Genomic DNA, 25,385 nt, shown 5'->3' with positions numbered 1-25,385 from the left:
GGGTAACTGCAGCTATGGTATCCGAGCTGATAGTCCATGCTGTCGAACTATTCATGCAGATGGTTGTTGTCTTGCAAATGTGCCCATGTGTTGACTCAGGGATCGAGACGTGGCTGCACAATCCGTTACAGCCATGCGGATAATATGCCTGTCATCTCGACTGCTAGTGATACGAGGCCATTGGGATCCAGCACGGCGTTCCGTATTACCCTCCTGAACCCACCAATTCCATATTCTGCTAACAGTCATCGGATCTTGACCAACGCGAGCAGCAATGTCGCGATACGATAAATCACAATCGCAATAGGCTACAATCTGACCTTTATCAAAGTCGGAAACGTGATGGTATGCATTTCTCTTCCTTACATGAGCCATCACAACAACGTTACACCAGGCAACGCCGGTCAACTGCTGTTTTGTGTATGAGAAATCGGTTGGATACTTTCCTCATGTCAGCACGCTGTAGGTGTCGCCACCAGTGCCAACCTTGTGTGAATGCTCTGAAAAGCTAATCGTTTGCATATCACACCATCTTCTTCCTGTCGGTTAAATTTCGCATCTGTAGCACGTCATCTTCGTGGTGTAGCAATTTTAATGGACAGTAGTGCATATTCAAATACACTCCTGGAAATTGAAATAAGAACACCGTGAATTCATTGTCCCAGGAAGGGGAAACTTTATTGACACATTCCTGGGGTCAGATACATCACATGATCACACTGACAGGACCACAGGCACATAGACACAGGCAACAGAGCATGCACAATGTCGGCACTAGTACAGTGTATATCCACCTTTCGCAGCAATGCAGGCTGCTATTCTCCCATGGAGACGATTGTAGAGATGCTGGATGTAGTCCTGTGGAACGGCTTGCCATGCCATTTCCACCTGGCGCCTCAGTTGGACCAGCGTTCGTGCTGGACGTGCAGACCGCGTGAGACGACGCTTCATCCAGTCCCAAACATGCTCAATGGGGGACAGATCCGGAGATCTTGCTGGCCAGGGTAGTTGACTTACATCTTCTAGAGCACGTTGGGTGGCACGGGATACATGCGGACGTGCATTGTCCTGTTGGAACAGCAAGTTCCCTTGCCGGTCTAGGAATGGTAGAATGATGGGTTTGATGACGGTTTGGATGTACCGTGCACTATTCAGTGTCCCCTCGACGATCACCAGTGGTGTACGGCCAGTGTAGGAGATCGCTCCCCACACCATGATGCCGGGTGTTGGCCCTGTGTGCCTCGGTCGTATGCAGTCCTGATTGTGGCGCTCACCTGCACGGTGCCAAACACGCATACGACCATCATTGGCACCAAGGCAGAATCGACTCTCATCGCTGAAGACGACACGTCTCCATTCGTCCCTCCATTCACACCTGTCGCGACACCACTGGAGGCGGGCTGCACGATGTTGGGGCGTGAGCGGAAGACGGCCTAACGGTGTGCGGGACCGTAGCCCAGCTTCATGGAGACGGTTGCGAATGGTCCTCGCCAATACCCCAGGAGCAACAGTGTCCCTAATTTGCTGGGAAGTGGCGGTGCGGTCCCCTACGGCACTGCGTAGGATCCTACGGTCTTGGCGTGCATCCGTGTGTCGCTGCGGTCCGGTCCAGGTCGACGGGCACGTGCACCTTCCACCGACCACTGGCGACAACATCGATATACTGTGGAGACCTCACGCCCCACGTGTTGAGCAATTCGGCGGTACGTCCACCCGGCCTCCCGCATGCCCACTATACGCCCTCGCTCAAAGTCCGTCAACTGCACATACGGTTCACATCCACGCTGTCGCGGCATGCTACCAGTGTTAAAGACTGCGATGGAGCTCCGTATGCCACGGCAAACTGGCTGACACTGACGGCGGCGGTGCACAAATGCTGCGCAGCTAGCGCCATTCGACGGCCAACACCGCGGTTCCTGGTGTGTCCACTGTGCCGTGCGTGTGATCATTGCTTGTACAGCCCTCTCGCAGTGTCCGGAGCAAGTATGGTGGGTCTGACACACCAGTGTCAATGTGTTCTTTTTTCCATTTCCAGGAGTGTATTATTTAAATTTGGGATGGGGTCTGTAAGTCACTCCGTTCTCGAGAAAATGGACCCTATATAGCGCACACCGTTCCGCTACCATGCCCTGACGATGAAGTGAGAATGAAATATTCATAACGCCCTTGTATCTCAAGAATGGTTTGAGATCTTAAAACAAGATGATGGCAAATGGTAGCATACATAGGGGAGACTGTTGCCATATGGTTACTGTACATTACTTCCTTATCTAGCACAATATACAAGTTACTACAGATTTTTTTCTACGTCTGCTTCTACATCGGTACTCCGCAATCCACTGTACAGCCATTTCGTTTCCCATTCCACTCACAAATAGAACGAGGGAAAAAGAACTATATATATGCCTCTGTGTAAGCCCTAATTTCTCGTATCTTATCTTCGAGGTCCTTACACGCAATCAATGTTGGAGGCAACGGAATCATTTTGCAGTCAGAATCAAATGCTGGTTCTTTAAATTATTTCAATAGTGTTCTTCGAAAAAAACATCACCTTCTCTTCAGGGATTCCCATTTGAGTCCCTGAAGCATCCCTGTAACACTTTCATGTTGCTCAAGCATACCACTAACAGATCTAGCAGCTCGCCTCTGAACTGCGTCAATGTCTTCCTTTAATCTAACTTCATGGATCCCAAATAATCAAGAATAGGTCGCACTAGCGTCCCATATGCAGTCTCGTTTACGGATGAACCACACTTTTCTAAAAGTCTCCCAATGAGCCAAAGCCGACCATTCGCCTTTCATACCACAATCGTCACATGCTCTTTCCATTTCATATCGCTTTGCAGTGTCAAGCACAGATATTTCAATGGGGTGACTGTGTCAAGCAGGACACTACTGATGCTGTGATATTCCACTATTTCAATGGAATAATATAATTTCTAAGGCTCATTGACGGATGGTGAAATGAGAATTGTTACAGGTTCTTAGAAACCACAAGGAGTTTTGGAGACATGGTTCTGACATTCACCATAGGATTGATAACCGTTGTAACAGCTTGGAGTCAGCTACCAAAGTGTTGAGGGATTGTCTCCAGTCACAAGACAAGTGCCTTTTGAAGATGATTTTCTAAATACTGTAAATGATTTATACGACATATAGAACTTTCGAAATGCAGTCGATGATGCTGACAGCCATTTTCATTCAATTATCCTACAAGCAGTTGCAGATCCTCACAGCAAATTCGTCATAATCGATGTTGGGTGACATGGGAAGGAAAGGGAACAGGGTAGATTTCATTCTTCTAGTGTTTTGCTTGATGCAAGAAGGGGAACTTATATACCATCAGACTCTCATAGACATCAGGTATATTGCCTTTTGCTGAGATATTTTACTAACTCTTACAGTTGATACATTTCAGATCCAGGGAAAGAATATTTCAACAAATGCTTTTCCAGACCACGGTGATAAATTGAATGTGCTTTTAGAATAATGAGCGCTAGTTGGAGCATATTTTAGAAGTCATTACAAATATCACCAGGATTTGCTGATGATATTGTGAAACATACATGCTCTCCACAACACTGTCATTGACCTAGAACAGTGGTTGCCAACCTTTCTGAGACCATTACCCCTGAATGCAATCAATATTGACTAGTGCCTACCCCCTCCCCCATCATAAATAACATTAGCACCTAACTAAACATTAGAATTTTCTTTGAACTCTTATTTTTTAAATGGCGCAAGATAAATGATTTTTAGTTTTCGTAGATGTCTTTGTAAATCACGAAATATGAGCCAATGAGACAATTGATACTGGTGCATTATATTTATTTGTATGGAAAGATGAAGTAATTCTCAGTGCATTGTGAGTGCTGCCTACAACTCTTCCTCAGAAAAGAAAGCTGATTATCCACATTGATGGTAGATACTCATTACCTAACGTGCTTCGTCTGCACCACTCCTCTCCCTAGCGACATTGCTTTATTCACACCCTGCATCCACATTTTAAAATCAAGCAAGTCTAAGGGCGTACATTATACCTGCTGCTTGTGTACCACTAGATTCCTGGAATCCTTACCTCTGAAATGATAGAAATTGGAAGACTTCAAGTTGCCAATGCTTTGTGTGTGACCACTGTTGCACAGTAGTGTAGTAGCCATAACATAATTACAACTATGTACTCCATTAGATTGTGTATTGTAGCGAAGTGAATAATGAAGCAGTTTCTGGTGCATTGTGGGAACAACATACAACTCAGAGAAGGAATTTTCATGAGATACAGGGTTTGTATAAAAAGTAATAAGACTGAAGTTGTGAATCAAAATTTATTGCAGATATCGCTACAACCACTTAGTACTCTCTCTTCAATGTATGACCCTTGAGAATCAACAACCAACTGCATGCGAGATTTCCACACTTCAAACTCTGCCACAAATGCTGTGATAGCCTTCAAAGTCCTCGTCGGGGCAGCTTGGACCTCCTCCACAGTCCCATGACGGTGTCCTTTCAGGGGTGTTTTTAGTTTGGGGAGGGGGGGGGGGAAGTCTGGCAGAACCACATCGGAACTGTTGGGGGCCTGGGGATTTGTTGGAATCCCTTTCTTGGCCAGGTAGCTGGCCACCATGAAGCAGGTGTGAATTGGCGCATTGTCACAATGCAGCTTCCAATCATAGGCGATGCCTGGCCTCACATGATGGACCCTGGCTTTTGGCTCTTGAGCACTTCACAATAAAAAGCACCATTGACAGTTTGGCCTTGGGGAACGAACTCATGAAGAACCATGCCCCTGACATTGAAAAACACAATCAGCATGGCTTTCACCTTTGATTTGCTCATTCGAGCCATTTTGGACGTGGGGATGCTGCAGTGTGCCATTCGGCACTTGTGAGCTTTGTCTCTGGGTCTTACTGGTTCCGTCTCTGGTGACAATAACTAAAAACTCTGGATCAGCTTCAAGGCTCTGGAGATTGTCTTGGTAGGCATCCACACGTGCTTGCTTTTGAATGTCTGACAAAATCTTCAGGAGCATCTTGGCGCAGATCTTCCTTATCGACAGTTCTTTGATGGTGATGTTGTGCACTGTTGTTTTATCAAGTACGAGGTCGTCTGCTATCATCCTGACACTCATCCCACAGTCAGTGTTGAATAAAACGCAAACACGTCGATGTTTTCATCAGTTTTGCTGGTTGACGGGCGTCCGGAGCGGTTCTCGCCCTCGACGCTATACCAGCCCTCTTTAAAGCTCTTCACGCACCTGAAAACCGGGGTTTTTGACAGGCAATGATCGCTGTAGGCTTGTCAATACATATCCAGCGATTCCGTACCCGATTTTCCTAGTTTCACACAAAACGTGATGGCGTAACGTTGCTCGATCGTTTGCTGCATTTTGCGCCACGACCGACGACTTTGCGACATGTCCAATCAACGCACGATGCCGCCGAGACAGAAGCCCGCAGGCGAATGGCCAATGTCACCTAGGTGGCGTTGAACTGGCATGCCACGCGTTTTCGGCCGGACACCCCCCCCCCCCCTCCCAGCCACCACTAATCTCCCCCAGGCGAGCGCTCGCTGCGAGATACAAACGCTGTATACAAGTATATATGTGTCAATGTTCAAAAATGGTTCAAATGGCTCTGAGCACTATGGGGCTTAACATCTGTGGTCATCAGTCCCCTAGACCTTAGAACTACTTAAACCTGACTAACCTAAGGACATCACACACATCCATACCCAAGGCAGGATCAAACCTGCGACCGTAGTGGTCACGCGGTTCCAGACTGAAGCGCCTAGAACCGCACAGCCACACCGGCCAGCTGTGTCAATGTAAGTCACAGATGGATGATGCAGAGTATATGTGCAGTAGGTGGACTATATGCAGAACAAGGAAGATGCAGTTCATACATTCATTTTACAAGCTGTAACCGTCACCACATTGTCTCATGCGTTAATGCTAACATTTGAAGTAAAAATGTAATTATTGGTTATGTATATAATCAGTATTACGAAATAGTGATGATCTTTCGTAACTAGTTCAGTTTAGAGACCCAAATGCTGCTGAACCCTCTTTTTACCTCTTAGAAATTTTCATTTCACCCCTCAGGGGGTAGTAACCACCAGGTAGGGAACCACTGCCCTAGAAGGATCCCTGAGTGTCGATGAGCAACATACAGTATAAATCGAGCATTCTATACAAGACACTTATCAGTCAGGACGAAACTTTAACAGAGCTTCAAATGAAGTTGTCCAAATGAGACATTTTTGAAAACTTTTTCTCACATAATAAACCACAATTTTCATGTGTTTGTCAGCCATACTACTTCGAATTTACTGTCGCCTATCACTTTAAGACAGTGAAAGAAATGAGATTAAGGAAGTGTATTCTGCACATGTAATAATATTGCTGCCATCTCATCAGATAACTTGTCAGACACGAGTCAGTTGTGATGATACTTGTTTCACTAGTTTGATTAAGGACGCCGAGTAAAAGCAACTGCTATCAAGTCTTTGATGATGCCATTTCTCAGCAGTACAACAAAAGAAACTAGCGCCAGCAACAGCTGAATGCTGCCGACATTGCCCGAACGCAACTGGAGTCACTCGACCCTTCTATTCGCCACTCTTACAACTCTTACAAACATGTTTGATTCGCTCAGCACCACTCTAATCGGTGCACTGAGCAGCGCTGGTTTGTTTCACCAGCACCGTGCAGCTCCACTATAACTGCAGCCCAAATCTCCCTTGACATTTTATCTCCATCAGAAAATTGAAATAGCATATTAGAGGAGGCCAGTTCACCTGTCTGCTCATGTGAACTGGTCTGTGGTCAGGCCACAGCAGTGAGCAACCAGCAAGGTCACGAGGACATGTGGAAGGGACAGGAGGTGTGAGGGGAAGGTAGGGAAGTGAACGGGGAATCTGAGCAAGACAGCTTACCAATGTGTTTTATTTCTACAGCCGATAATGTCATGTTATATGAAGATGTATCACTTCACAGTTACTCGTTAATGTGTTTTGTGGCAAATTTATTTTCTAAGACTATTGTGTTAATGCGAAATGACAATGAAATGAAACATCTCTTTTTATATATTTTGACGATGTTAATAACATGAGGGAGCTAATTACAAAACATATTTTTTACGATTACGACTGAAGCAACTGTATGACAAATGCCATATTAGGATGAAATTTAAATTGACAAACTTGTTTCTTTACCATTTTATTTGAATATTAACCATGGAAACACAGAATGGCAATGAATATTAGGTATTTTGCTTCTCACTGAATCACCAGTCTTTGGTACCGTTTTCTGAAAACTGCTAATTACAATGTATGCTTGCAGTCTCCCTGTGACCTACTGTGGGTGGATTTTGTTGTCTTCATTGCGGAAAAAAGTTGCTTGCCCAAATGTGTAGGTCAAAACATTGACATAACCGTAACTGCAGGCTGCCTGTCACACTGCAGGTCGAACTTCTAACTGTAGATCAGTTTCCACACTATTAGCCCCAATTGAAAATCAGTGAACTGTACAAAGCTCTGCAAACTGAAAAGCTGTATTGTAACTTGCTCTAACTGTAGACTCATGTGTCGAGTGTTCCTCCTGAAAACGAAAATATATTTTCATAGTGAAAATGTTTGAGAAAATTGTTCAGTGTTAATTTATCTGCTCCATAAGATAAATTATTTCTTTGGTCACTTCGCTTCATTAATTTTTGCACCTCCACTTCTCGCTCTGTGCCTTCCACGCGCCCATAATCCTTTGAATGTGAGGTATTGTGATGTCATTGTCAACTGATTTTTTCCATTGTCTTCAATTCTGAAGCACACCTATCAAATCAAAACACCATGGCATACAATAAACACATGCAGGTGATGTACTGTTGTGTTGTTAACTGAAGTTGGTGTGTGTGACCTTCACTGTGAAGTTCCTAATCTAGCTGTAATACTACTTTATATTTATTTAAAAAGATCTACTCTCCGTAAGCATATACATTGATCAGCCAGAAGATTATGGCCACCTATCTAATAACTGGTATGGCCACCTCCGGCATGGGATGGAAGCAATGAGACCTTGGTAGGTCACTGGAGGGACTTAGTACCACATCTGCACACAAAAGTCACTTAATTCCCATAAATTCCAGGAAAGAGGGTGATAGTTCTGACACTACATTCAATCACACCCCAAATGTGTTCGATTGGGTTCAGATCTGATGAGTTGAGGCCCAGCACATCAATTGGAACTCGCCACTGTGTTCCTTGAACCATTTCTGGCCTTGTGACATTGCACATTATCTTGTTGAAAAATGCCCCAGCCATTGGGAAATTTGATAGTCACGAAGGAGTGTACATGGTCTGCAATCAGTGTATGCTACTTATTGGCCATCTTGGTGCTTTGCACGAGCCCCACTGGAACCATGGATGCCCACATAGTGTCCCCTAGGGCATAATGGAGGCACTACCAGCTTGTCTCCATCCCGCAGTACAAGTGTCAAGGAGCTGTTCCTCTGGAAGTTGACACATTCACGCCCTCCCATCGGCATGATGATGAAGGTATCAGGACTCATCAGACCATGCAACTCTCCGCCACTGCACCAATGTCCACTGACAATGGCCACATGCCCATTTCGGTCATAGTTGTCAATGTCATGGTGTTGACATTGGCACATGCATGGATCGTTTGGCTGCATCGTTAGAAGCGTTTGGTGCACTGTGTATTGACACACACTTGTACTCTGCCCAGCATTAAGGTCAGACGTTCCACCACAGTCCACCGCCTGTCCTGTTTTACCAATCTGCCTAGTCTTTCAACAGTACTCCTCAAACATCTGACAAGTCGTGCAGTTTCCAAAATGCTTGTTCTGAGTTCCAGGCCATCATAATCCGCTCTCGGTCAAAATGAGATAGATTGCGTGCCTTTCCCATTCTACACACAGACATCACCCTCACTGATACAGCATGCACTGTGGCTATGTGTGACTAGCTGTCATTCCTCGCCAGGCAATGCTGCTATTGTCTGGACGAATTTATATCAGTAGTAGGTTGGAGGTCATAATGTTCTCGCTAATCAGTATATATTTATGTCTAAGGCTATGCCAAATGTAATAATGATCATTCATCTGAAAGCAGCACTTCCCTGTGCTACGTAATGACGTCTTTGCAGTGCGACTGTTGTGCCTGGTGCCCTACACTGAGCTCTCTACTAGATAGGACTTCCAGACAGTTCCGAAATGAGCACGCCGTATTTAACAGGGAGTCTTAGTCTGTGTATTTTTTGTACTGAGAAGTTAATGAAAGAAACAATTGAGAGCTTCCAAGAGTTCGGGTCTTGCCGACTCGATAATGTGCTTGGTCAGTTGCCTTCTGCCTACTATCCCTGTCATATGTCGTGTCCTGATGTTCCGTGCTGCTTTGGTGAAGTTTAATATTGGTCCCATGATTTGCTCTGTTGGAAGCCCGTGTCCCTGTGGATTAAATTATCAGTCACAAGGATTTCAATTGATGCTTTTGAAAATGGTGTCCCAAAATTAATTGGTGGTAGCCAGGACTTTCATTTGCTGGTAATTCATTTTATGTCCATTTTCAGTGCACTGATATGTTATTGCAGACACTTCCCTTCCCACCACCGCTGCACCCCCCACCCCCCCTTCCACCCACCCTCACCACCGAGCACAGTGCGGGGCCCAAACTCCGACCAACAGACATAAATACTGTCAGCATACTGCAGAAACAGCATTCCAGCAGCACCACCTGATGATAGCAAAACACTTATTCACTGAAATTTCGTGGACCTTCGAAGATTGGATCCAGCAGTACACCAGAGAACCTTGAAAGCAGCACATACGTCTAGAAAGCCTCAGATCACAAAGAGCTGACTAGCAGTGGGAAAGCCACCCAGATGGCTCAGATTAGTGCAGACATGCCACCCTAATGTACCGGGAAAACTGCTAGGAAGGATGATACTAATGCAGTAGCATAATGGTAAGGGTAAACAAACAAGCATCACTGTTGCCTTGCTGACAAAAGTGTAAAATTCAGCTAACAAGAATTCTCTGGTTTGAACAGTAACTATGCGTAAACTGACACCATTTGGTCATGTTCAGTTCACATTTGTATGTGCTCACTCTTTTTTTGTTGGTCGTCAGTCTTTTAGTGAAAAAACACCGGGGATTCACATCTTTTCCACTTTGACACTAGTTGCACGGTGTCTGCTGTTTCACAAGCGAACTTTTGTTGTGGACAAGAGTTGAGATGAGCAATTAAAATGGTTTCGGTGCAACCAGCATTGGCTGAACCTGTATCTGGTATTCATATTCATTTGCTTCTCCAAATCACGATCAAATTATCACCTTCCAACCTAACCTAACCTAGGCTACATTACAGACCAGCCTGTCACCACAACCAAATGGACTGCTTTCATGAACGCCAGTTATATCATACTTATTTTAACGACTCCTTGACCTGAGTGATCAATGGTGTAGTCAGAAGACAACATAAGTTTGGTGATAAAAGTATACAGATATAGGTGCTTGTGAGATTCAAGAAAACCACTGCACAACATGCCAAATAAAATGAAATAGGATTGATAGACAAAAGCCAAAACACTCAAATGTCAAATTTGGTACCTAAGAAAGATGGTAAAAGAAGAAGATGAAAAAGAAAAGGACGACGCTTACATTAGATGGGTGAGGAGTTAATAACCTCTAGCAATGTATTTGTTTTTATTGAAATGGAACAGCACAATAAATTACCTTGAAAGTAAACAATTACAAGTATGTACACTCCTGGAAATGGAAAAAAGAACACATTGACACCGGTGTGTCAGACCCACCATACTTGCTCCGGACACTGCGAGAGGGCTGTACAAGCAATGATCACACGCACGGCACAGCGGACACACCAGGAACCGCGGTGCTGGCCGTCGAATGGCGCTAGCTGCGCAGCATTTGTGCACCGCCGCCGTCAGTGTCAGCCAGTTTGCCGTGGCATACGGAGCTCCATCGCAGTCTTTAACACTGGTAGCATGCCGCGACAGTGTGGACGTGAACCGTATGTGCAGTTGACGGACTTTGAGCGAGGGCGTATAGTGGGCATGCGGGAGGCCGGGTGGACGTACCGCCGAATTGCTCAACACGTGGGGCGTGAGGTCTCCACAGTACATCGATGTTGTCGCCAGTGGTCGGTGGAAGGTGCACGTGCCCGTCGACCTGGGACCGGACCGCAGCGACGCACGGATGCACGCCAAGACCGTAGGATCCTACGCAGTGCCATAGGGGACCGCACCGCCACTTCCCAGCAAATTAGGGACACTGTTGCTCCTGGGGTATTGGCGAGAACCATTCGCAACCGTCTCCATGAAGCTGGGCTACGGTCCCGCACACCGTTAGGCCGTCTTCCGCTAACGCCCCAACATCGTGCAGCCCGCCTCCAGTGGTGCCGCGACAGGCGTGAATGGAGGGACGAATGGAGACGTGTCGTCTTCAGCGATGAGAGTCGCTTCTGCCTTGGTGCCAATGATGGTTGTATGCGTGTTTGGCACCGTGCAGGTGAGCGCCACAATCAGGACTGCATACGACCGAGGCACACAGGGCCAACACCCGGCATCATGGTGTGGGGAGCGATCTCCTACACTGGCCGTACACCACTGGTGATCGTCGAGGGGACACTGAATAGTGCACGGTACATCCAAACCGTCATCGAACCCATCGTTCTACCATTCCTAGACCGGCAAGGGAACTTGCTGTTCCAACAGGACAATGCACGTCCGCATGTATCCCGTGCCACCCAACGTGCTCTAGAAGGTGTAAGTCAACTACCCTGGCCAGCAAGATCTCCAGATCTGTCCCCCATTGAGCATGTTTGGGACTGGATGAAGCGTCGTCTCACGCGGTCTGCACGTCCAGCACGAACGCTGGTCCAACTGAGGCGCCAGGTGGAAATGGCATGGCAAGCCGTTCCACAGGACTACATCCAGCATCTCTACGATCGTCTCCATGGGAGAATAGCAGCCTGCATTGCTGCGAAAGGTGGATATACACTGTACTAGTGCCGACATTGTGCATGCTCTGTTGCCTGTGTCTATGTGCCTGTGGTTCTGTCAGTGTGATCATGTGATGTATCTGACCCCAGGAATGTGTCAATAAAGTTTCCCCTTCCTGGGACAATGAATTCACGGTGTTCTTATTTCAATTTCCAGGAGTGTATATATTGAAGAGCCAAATAAAATGGTACACCTGCCTAAATATTGTGTAGGAGCCCTGCGAGCACACAGAAGTAATGCGACACAATGTGGCATGGACTCGACTAATGTCCGAAGAAATGCTGGAGGGAATTGACACCATGAATCCTGCAGGGCTCTCGATAAATCCGTAAGAGTACTAAGGGGTGGAGATCTCTTCTGAACACCACATTGCAAGGCATTCCAGATATTCTCAATAATGTTCATGCCTGAGGAGGAGGAGGAGGAGCTTAGTGTTTAACGTCCCGTCGACAACGAGGTCATTAGAGACGGAGCGCAAGCTCGGGTGAGGGAAGGATGGGGAAGGAAATCGGCCGTGCCCTTTCAAAGGAACCATCCCGGCATTTGCTTGAAGCGATTTTAGGGAAATCACAGAAAACCTAAATCAGGATGGCCGGAGACGGGATTGAACCGTCGTCCTCCCGAATGCGAGTCCAGTGTGCCTCGCTCGGTCATGCCTGAGGACTCTGGTGACCAGTGGAAGAGTTTAAATTCGGATGAGTGTTCCTGGAGCCACTCTGTAACAAGTCTGGATGTGTGGGTTGTCACATTGTCCTGCTGGAACTGCCCAAGTCTATCAGAATGCATGAGTGGATGCAGAAGTTCAAACACGCTTACGTATGTGTCACTTGCCAGAGTTGTATCAGGGGTCCCATATCACTCTAACTGCAAATGCCCACCACCATTACAGAGCCTCCACCATATTGAACAGTCCTTTACTCACATATAGCGTCCATGGATTCATGAGGTTGTCTTCGTAACTGTACACGTCATTGGCTTGATGCATCAAGGGTACATGAGTTGACCTTTGGCTCCGAAAGCCCATCTTGATGATGTTTCATTGTATAGTTCACATGCTGACGCTTGTTGATGGCCCAAGATTGAAATGGGGAAGGATTGCGCATCTGTCACGTTGAAAGATTCTCTTCAGTTGTCATTGGTCCCGTTCTTGCAGGAACTTTTTACAGCCGCAGCAATGTCGGGAGATTTGATGTTTTACCAGACTATAGATATTCACGGTACCCTCATGAAATGGTCGTATGTGAAAATCCCCACTATGTTACCTCAGAGATGCTGTAATTCCATTGCTGCAGTGCCTACTATAACACCCCATTCAAACTCACTCAGATCTTGATAACCTGCCATTTCAGCAGCAGTAATCAATATAACAACTGTGCCAGATACTTGTTGCCGTATATAGACACTGCCAAACACAGTGGCGTATTCTGCCTGTTTGCACATCTCTGTATTTGAATACGCATCCCTATAACAGTTTCTTTCACACTTCAGTGTATATGGTGCTGATTAAAATACACAAAAGACATCATTCTCTTTGTTTCTGTTCATTGCATCTGTTATTACAGACGTTTTTGAAACAGTGCTCAAAAGAATTAGGGGGACATGTATATATTAAGATGTGGTATGTTAAATCTAGTATGATACAGGCAGTACATGTGGTCTTATTGGGTACCCTGAGAACTTCGCTTTCATTGTATACAACAATTGAAGTCATTTGCCATATATAGTCTATGGTAAGCATTACAGTATCAGACGACTCCTCAGAAGTCAATACCTTTGTCCCAATGTTCTCTAGTGGGGTACACAGAGGAATGGTGGCCTTTCTGTCATGTTGCTGCAGATGTCTCTCCATCTGTCATCCTTGGCTTGCGGACACTGTACAGGGAGACAGTTCAGTACAGAAGATGAAATGGAAAAAGTCACAGATGCTTTACAGCCTGACCTGAAGACTGATACCTGGCCATATCTGCATTATGGTGTTTTATGTCTACCAACAGAGCACTACAAGATAATCACAACTGGGCCACTGTGTATGATCAGACTGTAAGGAACAGATAATAAGAAAGGACATTACAACTGAGATGTCCTGTTCAAGTACCACACTTGATAAAATATCTTTCCTTCAGTTCTGCTGTTCCCCTATCAACTAGCAACTTTGTCACTGGTGAAATGTTTTATTGACAGAGGGGTTTAGATTTCCTCAAACACAAGGTGATGGCCGTGTTTGTGTGTGGAAACACTATGGTGAGTTGTACCTGTAAAATATTGTCCAAGCTTCTGTGATGGTGTGGAGAAGCATCAGTGTTGATAGCCACACACAGTTTGTCGTCGTCCATAGTCACCTTACCGCCAGGTAATACATTGAACAGATCCAGTTAGACAATGAGGTGGCTCCTGCATATCGTGATGGCCCTGAATTCATCCTCATGCATGATATAGCCAAAGCCCATATATTGGGCATCACCAGGGGTATCTTGCAAACCCTGGACATTGAAGCAATGGAATGGCCAATGGTGAGGCCCTACCTAAAACCCAGTGAGCAATTGTGGGACATTCTTGACAGACGTGTTCATAGTCATCCTGTTACACTGCTCCGACATTTTTAGACTCATAGTATTCCATGCAGGCATTACGTGATGATAAACTTTCACGGAGGGCACACACATTACTTAAATTCTCAAAGTCCAATGGGAAATACCCACGGTGAGGAGTTAATGGTTGTTTCTACTTTGTTTCTGACAAGTCAGACATTTCAGTTCTTGTTATGTAAATGATTCATAATATAATGTTTCGTTGTATACTAAATTTGTGATAGATAAGGGTTTAATTTGGTAACTTACACTGTCATCAATTACTGCCCGATGGAATATGGCACACATCCAAAGTCATGTTTCCATAATTCTTTTGAGCAATAAAAATCGTATCATGGTCACACTATCTGGACTCTAACAAATTTTATAGCAGATATTATAATGTAGCTTACCCAACAGGTTGTACATATATTCACCTTTCATTTATCATGCTGTATTAACAATATGTACTTCAATAAAATGCTAGTAGTGCTTGCACATGTCAATTCTCCACAATATAACAGCTGTTCAAATGCAAAACAATTTTAACCTAGATGTCTTCAGCTGCTAATAATCTGAATGTAAATGCTAGCCTTTCCATAGATTATGTTACTCATTGGTTATTAGTGTTCTGCTTTCAAATTTGTAATGAGAAGCCAGCTTCAAGCGTCAACTGAGATACGTGCAAAGCTTTAGAATAATGCTAAGGAAGGCTGGAGCTGCAGTTCAGTGTTACGTTAAGCACTTCATACTTGTGTACAAATTCAGCCATCTAGGCTAACATTCTTCTTTTACTGTACAGTTTTACTTGCTTCATCAAAATCAACTCACTCCCATGCAAACTAATCCTATGTTAGTTAAAATTAGTGTTGTTTCAAGTGAAATCTATTTTTGGAAGTACTAGCAACATAAATCAACAGTGTTAGTAGGATGACACACTACACCAATTCTCTCTTGAGTGGCAGTGAACAATTGTGAATTGTCTGCTGATGTTTGTTCACTAACATTCATTCCAATGAAAATTACATAATGCGTGATGCATAATTTCACAATGGTGAACAGATTCAAATGAATGTGCAGATGTATATTTCTCCATATTTCTGGAAGGCTTGGAGCAATAGTAGCTGGACTACTTACTATCTGACAAGGATATGACCGGACTAGAACTCTCATATGGACATAGAGGTGGCAGTGGGAAGTGGTTATATGTACCGAGAACTACCAATATTACTGTCAAACACACAGTTTTCAGGGCCTGTTGATAAAATATCTCTGTTTAGTTGAACAGAATATTTTGGAAATAATTTTTTTCATATAATTCTGTTCTGAAACAACACTAGAAACAACTCCATCACAATTTCGCAGATAGTATGTTCAACTTGTCAAGGAATATCTCAGAATTTCTGTAAGTTCTTTTTTCTACCCATATCTAATGTAGATAGCAATGCCTTGCTGTAACTCTCGTTGAAGCTGTGAAATGGTTGCGCAGCTTTCTCTCGAGTTGGAAACACTGGTCATTCACTGCAACCAGTTGCCCTCCACCAAAACAATGTGAGGTCTTTCTTCCAGGCCATAGCATTTTCAAAGAACACATTTGTTGGACACAATGTTGTGATCTTTAATCGTAAATTGTCAACATCTCATTTCATCACAATAACTGTCTCTAGCACTTAGGTTTACCTGAGCAATTTCTGTTTTTGCTAGTTGCATCAGCATCATAACATTCATACACATTATAAAAGTGGATGTACACACGTTCCACATCTTCTAAACATTGGATGGATTTCAACCAAAGTTGGTATACGTAACACTTCATGCCAGCAAAGAACCACTGTGCGGGTAAGAATCGCTTACTTCCCAAAGGGGTATGGGTGAAACAGAAGCATAGCTCAGCAAACTTCACCACAAAATTACGAACCATTAAGAGACTTTTTGGTACCCCCACCACGAAAAAAGATGAAAAGAAGAGTTTACCACTTACTAGATTTTCACTGTTAAACTGCTAACTGCTGCATCACACCGAGCTTTTAGAAATATTACTTCTTTACTACTAACCCTATTCATAACACATCACAGATAGTGTCCACATATACCACTAGATGAACCTGCAAAATTATAACATTGTCCGACATCTAAGGAGATTTATTGTCTAACATTAAGCTGCATGAAAATGAAACTGCAGGAAAAATTCACCCTACATACAAGAGAAACATGTATACAAATATTTTAAATATGTGTCACTCATTTATGTGGGCAAAGCCATGAGTAAAAAGCTGCTTCTACAACCGTGGATCTATTTCAACCAAACTTGGTACACATATAGCAACCTTCTATTGAAGTGGGGTCACAACATGGATAGAGCAGGCAGGATGGATATGGATGGACAGACAAAAAGGAAGGAGTAGATGCATACACATGGGGGAAGGAGGAGATGGATTAATAGAACTGGCATAAATACGTACTGGGCAACACTGGTACTGTACTAATTACCATAATTCTTCATTGAAAAACAGGATTTTCTTTCTTACTTTCTTCCAGTACTGTTACTTTTCAATTTTCTATAACGCTCCAGAAATAAACAGTTGCCACTTCAACTGTGTCATGCACTGGATTACCATAAATAATTTCACCTTTCAAATGTAATAAAGAGTTTTATTTTTACCTAAATGTGTGACCATTGTGCCCTTTAATTTCTCTCATACTACTACTTTAACTGCTCAAAAGTTCAGAATAATTCCTATGTAATAACTTGCGGACTTCATGCTGAGTTAACAAGTTGCACCTGCAGCATGCTGGAGGTCCGTTAACAGGTTATGTCCACCAGTACACACATTAGAATTACATTAACACTTTCTTGGTTTAATACCCAGAATCTGAATCAATACCAAAGTTCATTTCACATTTTTGATAAGCAACTTCCATTGTTCACACATCTATATTTGAAATTCCGCACATTTCCAAGGAAGGCTAATGATCGCTGAGTATGTATTTCCACATCCAAGTAGGTATCTTTTTCTCGGAAAGCTGCTGCTGTTGTCCTCCCATGTTGAAGACTCACATTGCCCCTTTACGTAGCTCACCACACACAAAATAAATTTAATGCCCAGCACAATGCCTGTACATCTATAAACATTTATTACTTTTAGTTGTATCACTATTCAATAATAAGATACAGGGATATGCATCACTCTTCTGAAGTAGTACCTGGTTGTGATCTTCAGTCCAAAGGCTGGTTTGATGCCACTATCCACATTGGTCCATACTGTGCATCTCTCTTCATCTCTGTGCAACTACCCATTTAAACCAGCTTACTTTATTCAAGTCCTGGTCTCCCTCTTACAATTTTTACCCCATACACTTAACTCCACTACCAAACTGATGATTCCGTGATGTCTGAGAATGTGTCCCATCAACTGATCCCTTCTTTTAGCCAAGCTACACCATAATTTTTTTTCTCCTCAGTTCAATTATGTACTTTCTCATCAGTTATTTGATCTGTCCATCAGATCTTCAAATGTTAACAAAGTTCTATTTTTCAGAAACACTTTTCTTGTTATTGCCAGTTTACATTCTCTCTACTTTGGTCATAATTACTTTGTTGCTCACAAAATAAAGCTTATCTACTACTTTCAATTTATCACATGATTTAATTCAACTACATGTCATTACCCGTGTTTACTTTTGTTAATATTCATCGTATATTTCCGAGACACTATCCATTACGTTCAATTGCTCTTCCAGTCATTTACCATTTGATAGAATTAAAATCTCACTGGCACATCTGCTTTAAATTATTCTCTTTGAACACCAACTCCCTTCAAACATTTCTCTTTGTTTTCCTTCACAACTTGCTCAATGTACAGATGGGAAAGCATCAGCCTTATGCTACAACACTGTCACACTTCATTCTTAACCAAAGCTTCCCTTTCATGTCCTCTCCTGCACCTAGTTTCTGTTCAAGTTATGAATAACCTTTCACTGCATGTATTATATCACAACTACTTCTAAAATTTCAGACTGTACTTCAGTCAACACTTCTGAAAGATTTATCTAAATATACAAATGCAATTAACCTAGATTTGCCTACCTTCTAAAATAAACTGCTGAGTCAGTATTGCCTCACATATTACATTTCTAGAGAACACAAGCTGATCCTCCCTGACATTAGCCTCTACAGTTTTACTGTTGTTCTGTAAGTAATGCTGGGTGTGAGTCACAAGATTAAGATTCACAAACTCTGCAATACTACTGGACAACCCTACACATGGCAGCATATATGGGTTGCATGGATACTGTGTCTAAGGCTCCGGCAGAAAAGCTATGTTTGAAGTTGTGAACAACTATGTTGGTGATCGGAGAACAGTTACACATCAGTTCATCACTCAGAACAGTTCCTTGAAAGGAAAACATTAGGTGGGGGACACTAGAAAAGAACAAAAGCCGTCTTCTGCTTATCATTAAAAGTAGTGTCAAAAGAAAAGGTAAAAATAGTTTGCCAATGCCTTTTTTGTGGAAAAGGAAGTAAAAATGAGAAAAAAAGTGTTTTCAATCCTGAGAAAACATGTTACATATGGTTTGAAGAGAGAAGTATATATATATATATATATATATATATATATATATATATATATATATATATATGAATATAATAGAGGGAAACCTTCCACGTGGGAAAAATATATCTAAAAAGAAAGATGATGAAACTTACCAAACAAAAGCGCTGGCAGGTCGATACACACACAAACAAACACAAACATACACACAAAATTCTAGCTTTCGCAACCAATGGTTGCCTCGTCAGGAAAGAGGGAAGGAGAAGGAAAGACAAAAGGATATGGGTTTTAAGGGAGAGGGTAAGGAGTCATTCCAATCCCGGGAGCGGAAAGACTTACCTTAGGGGGAAAAAAGGACAGGTATACACTCGCACACACACACATATCCATCCACACATACACAGACACAAGCAGACATTTTCATTTTTTTTTTTTTTCGGGGCGGATGTACAGAGGCAAAGATGAAGTTGAAAGACAGGTGAGGTATGAGCGGCGGCAAATTGAAATTAGAAATTAGCGGAGATTGAGGCCTGGCGGATAGCGAGAAGAAAGGATATGCTGAAGGGCAAGTTCCCATCTCCGGAGTTCTGACAGGTTGGTGTTAGTGGGAAGTATCCAGATAACCCGGACAGTGTAACACTGTGCCAAGATGTGCTGGCCGTGCACCAAGGCATGTTTAGCCACAGGGTGATCCTCATTACCAAGAAACACTGTCTGCCTGTGTCCATTCATGCGAATGGACAGTTTGTTGCTGGTCATTCCCACATAGAACGCTTCACAGTGTAGGCAGGTCAGTTGGTAAATCACGTGGGTGCTTTCACACGTGGCTCTGCCTTTGATCGTGTACACCTTCCAGGTTACAGGACTGGAATAGGTGGTGGTGGGAGGGTGCATGGGACAGGTTTTACACCGGGGGCGGTTACAGGGATAGGAGCCAGAGGGTAGGGAAGGTGGTTTGGGGATTTCATAGGGATGAACTAAGAGGTTGCGAAGGTTAGGTGGACGGCGGAAAGACACTCTTGGTGGAGTGGGGAGGATTTCATGAAGGATGGATCTCATTTCAGGGCAGGATTTGAGGAAGTCGTATCCCTGCTGGAGAGCCACATTCAGAATCTGATCCAGTCCCGGAAAGTATCCTGTCACAAGTGGGGCACTTTTGGGGTTCTTCTGTGGAAGGTTCCGGGTTTGAGGAGATGAGGATGTGGCTCTGGTTATTTGCTTCTGTACCAGGTCGGGAGGGTAGTTACGGGATGCAAAAGCTGTTTTCAGGTTGTTGGTGTAATGGTTCAAGGATTCCGGACTGGAGCAGATTCGTTTGCCACGAAGACCTAGGCTGTAGGGAAGGGACCGTTTGATGTGGAATGGGTGGCAGCTGTCATAATGGAGGTACTGTTGCTTGTTGGTGGGTTTAATGTGGACGGACGTGTGAAGCTGGCCATTGGACAGGTGGAGGTCAACGTCAAGGAAAGTGGCATGGGATTTGGAGTAGGACCAGGTGAATCTGATGGAACCAAAGGAGTTAAGGTTGAAGAGGAAATTCTGGAGTTCTTCTTCACTGTGAGTCCAGATCACGAAAATGTAATCAATAAATCTGTACCAAACTTCGGGTTGGCAGGCCTGGGTAACCAGGAAGGCTTCCTCTAAGCGACCCATGAATAGGTTGGCATACGAGGGGGCCATCCTGGTACCCATGGCTGTTCCCTTTAATTGTTGGTATGTCTGGCCTTCAAATGTGAAGAAGTTGTGGGTCAGGATGAAGCTGGCTAAGGTAATGAGGAAAGAGGTTTTAGGTAGGGCGGCAGGTGATCGGCGTGAAAGGAAGTGCTCCATCGCAGCGAGGCCCTGGACATGCGGAATATTTGTGTATAAGGAAGTGGCATCAATGGTTACAAGGATGGTTTCCGGGGGTAACAGACTGGGTAGGGATTCCAGGCATTTGAGAAAGTGGTTGGTGTCTTTGATGAAGGATGGGAGACTGCATGTAATGGGTTGGAGGTGTTGATCTACGTAGGCAGAGATGCGTTCGGTGGGGGCTTGGTAACCAGCTACAATGGGACGGCCGGGATGATTGGGTTTGTGAATTTTGGGAAGAAGGTAGAAGGTAGGGGTGCGGGGTGTTGGTGGGGTCAGGAGGTTGATGGAGTCGGGTGAAAGGTTTTGTAGGGGGCCTAAGGTTCTGAGGATTCCTTGAAGCTCCGCCTGGACATCAGGAATGGGATTGCCTTGGCAAACTTTGTAAGTAGTGTTGTCTGAAAGCTGACGCAGTCCCTCAGCCACATACTCCCGACGATCAAGTACCACAGTTGTGGAACCCTTGTCCGCCGGAAGAATGACGATGGATCGGTCAGCCTTCAGATCACGGATAGCCTGGGCTTCAGCAGTGGTGATGTTGGGAGTAGGATTAAGGTTTTTTTAAGAAGGATTGAGAGGCAAGGCTGGAAGTCAGAAATTCCTGGAAGGTTAGGAGAGGGTGATTTTGAGGAAGAGGAGGTGGGTCCCGCTGTGACGGAGGACGGAACTGTTCCAGGCATGGTTCAATTTGGATAGTGTCTTGGGGAGTTGGATCATTAGGAGTAGGATTAGGATCATTTTTCTTCGTGGCAAAGTGATATTTCCAGCAGAGAGTACGAGTGTAGGACAGTAAATCTTTGACGAGGGCTGTTTGGTTGAATCTGGAAGTGGGGCTGAAGGTGAGGCCTTTGGATAGGACAGAGGTTTCGGATTGGGAGAGAGGTTTGGAGGAAAGGTTAACTACTGAATTGGGGTGTTGTGGTTCCAGATTGCGTTGATTGGAATTTTGAGGTTTTGGAGGGAGTGGAGCTGGAAGTGGGAGATTGAGTAGATGGGAGAGATTGGGTTTGTGTGCAATGAGAGGAGGTTGAGGTTTGCTGGAAAGGTTGTGAAGGGTGAGTGAGTTGCCTTTCCGGAGGTGGGAAACCAGGAGATTGGATAGTTTTTTAAGGTGGAGGGTGGCATGCTGTTCTAATTTGCGGTTGGCCTGTAGGAGGATGCTCTGAACAACAGGTGTGGATGTGGGAGAGGAAAGATTGAGGATTTTTATAAAGGATAGGAGTTGATGGGCGTGTTGATTGGCTGAGTGGATGTGTAGGTGAAGGATTAGGTGGGTGAGGGCAATGGATTGTTTGGTTTGGAACTGGTATAGGGACTGATGGAAAGAAGGGTTGCAGCCAGAGATGGGAACTTTAAGTGTGAGGCCTTTGGGGGTGATGCCAAATGTCAGACAAGCCTGAGAAAATAAAATATGGGAGTGTAATCTGGCTAGGGCGAAGGCATGTTTGCGGAGGGAATGTAAATAAAACTTAATGGGGTCGTTGTGAAGGTGTTGTGAGGGTGACATGGTACTAGAAGGTGGAAAGTGGAACACGAGGCTGAAATGAAAATGAAAATAAATATGAAAAAATATATGGGGAGAGATAAAGGTAAAATTAGAAAGCAAATGGAGATCTGGTGTGAAAAAAGGCGAAAAAGGGTTGGTTAGGGCTGGGCTATGTTGATCCTGTGGTGAACTTGTGTAGGTAGATAATGATGTGCATAAAGGTTAGGTGGTTGTGTTGCCGCCAAAACACGTTAAAGGGTGGAGAAATTCGGGAAAATTTCGAAAAAACTATGTGAGGATGTATTAAAAGGAGTGGTTTGGTGGTGGCAGATTATGGAAATGAAGCTAACAATTGTTTGATGAAGAAATAATGACGTTAAAACCTGTGGGAAGCGGCTAAAAATGATCGGTGATGTGAGAAAAACGGAAATGGAAATAAAGCAAAAGTTATTAAAACTGCCGAAAGGGTTGTTTAATAGCTAAAAGGAACTGTTTGTGGACTGGAAACGGTGGATTTTATAGCAGCAAAGCGGGAATTTTTTTTTTTTTTTTTTGTTTTTGTTTTTTTTGTTTCGAAGTGATTTACGTATTATTACGTATTATTGAGTGTATATCGACGGGATAAAATTGTATACTGGATTACGGTAAAAAAGGAGAAGGTGAATAGAAAGTGAAACTGCTGGCAAAAACAGAAGGAGGAAATAAGACGACAGAAAAGACTTCGAAATGTAACAGTGACAATAACAATAACGATAACAATAACAAGCGTGATTGTTGGCTTCAAATTAATGATATGAATACAATAGAGGGAAACATTCCACGTGGGAAAAATATATCTAAAAAGAAAGATGATGAAACTTACCAAACAAAAGCGCTGGCAGGTCGATAGACACACAAACAAACACAAACATACACACAAAATTCTAGCTTTCGCAACCAATGGTTGCCTCGTCAGGAAAGAGGGAAGGAGAAGGAAAGACAAAAGGATATGGGTTTTAAGGGAGAGGGTAAGGAGTCATTCCAATCCCGGGAGCGGGAAGACTTACCTTAGGGGGAAAAAAGGACAGGTATACACTCGCACACACACACATATCCATCCACACATACACAGACACAAGCAGACATATTTCTGCTTGTGTCTGTATGTGTGGATGGATATGTGCGTGTGTGCGAGTGTATACCTGTCCTTTTTTCCCCCTAAGGTAAGTCTTTCCGCTCCCGGGATTGGAATGACTCCTTACCCTCTCCTTTAAAACCCACTTCCTTTCGTCTTCCCCTCTCCTTCCCTCTTTCCTGATGAGGCAACAATTTGTTGCGAAAGCTTGAATTTTGTGTGTATGTTTGTGTTTGTTTGTGTGTCTATCGACCTGCCAGCGTTTTTGTTCGGTAAGTCACCTCATCTTTGTATTTATATATAATTTTTCCCACGTGGAATGTTTCCTTCCATTATATATATATATATATATATATATATATATAATAGAGGGAAACATTCCACGTGGGAAAAATATATCTAAAAAGAAAGATGATGAAACTTAATTGTGTGTCTATCGACCTGCCAGCGCTTTTGTTTGGTAAGTTTCATCATCTTTCTTTTAGATATATATATATATATATATATATATATATATATATATATATATATATATATATATATATATATATATATATATATATATATATATATATATATATATATATATGAAACCAACGATAATCAGTGGAGGTAACAAGCTAAAGAACAAATGGCTGGTTAGTCTTCTGGCCACATGAAAACCACATTTTGGTGGTACCACAGAAATATCTTTGACTTTCTAAAACATTTACTTGGAATGTCAACTAAATAAAAATTATTGTAATGAGCTAGGAAATACAGTCACTTATAATAAACTAGTCCGACATCAGAAAATATGAAAAACAAAGCCTAACACATAGACAAAAGAGAAACAGAAACTGATATGACAGAGCTAAGCTAAAGCAGCCAATTTTCTCATAACACTCAGGCTAATCTTTCCACTGTGATGCCATGCTCTACTGGCATCTTCAAAATACTGATCTGAGAGGAAAGTTCACGTAGAACATAAATAGTAAAGGAGGAAGGGGACCACTTACGAAATAGCTGAAGCATTGAGTTGTCATCACACAGAAAGGATGGAAACAGCTAGCTTGTAGAAGCAATCCTTTGACAAACAAGAGTACAAACACACACAAAAAAGCATCATATCAAACTTCAGCTATTCAGTAAGTAGTCTTATTTACTCCTAAAGTATAAATATTGATCTGTTACTCATATGTATAGCATGAGGGTATAATTATCAACTACATCAGGATTTCCAAAAACCTGATTTTTTTTTATAACTTATCCATTTCTATCCTTCCAATAAATCATCTAGTCCATATTCTGGTAAGCCATTCAGTCACCTTTGGTGACGTGAAAAGAAACAGTGAAGAAAAGTCAATAGCATTACAATGTTTACAACCATTTCATGTTCCCCATCATAACTGTCTCCATAGTAAAAGATGGTCTGAGTGACCCACCATTCCTTTTTAATCTTTCACAAATTACGCCTTTCCACCACCTGGGAAAGGAACTACTAGTTCCAAAACCTAGAATAGTGTTGCATACCCTGATATATGCCTCTCAGCAGTATAGATGTATCACTCCTGAAGGTAATTAATAGCCAGCAATTCTGTCACAATACCCTATTTAGTAGACCCCAGTCTGGGTGAACAGAATGGCCTTTTCCTCTCATTGCAATTTTACTCTATATCAGTATCCATCCACGCCAATATCCTGTAGTAAACAGACTATTTTCAGATTAACTTTCATTTTGAATAATTTAAAGAGGCACAACATATAGTCATAAAAGAATAAAACTAGCAAATTTCTTTGC

This window comes from Schistocerca piceifrons, chromosome 1 (assembly GCF_021461385.2).
Source record: "Schistocerca piceifrons isolate TAMUIC-IGC-003096 chromosome 1, iqSchPice1.1, whole genome shotgun sequence".
Taxonomy (NCBI): Eukaryota; Metazoa; Arthropoda; class Insecta; order Orthoptera; family Acrididae; genus Schistocerca; species Schistocerca piceifrons.
The sequence above is the reverse complement of the archived record's forward strand: the minus strand, read 5'-3'. Positions refer to the sequence as shown.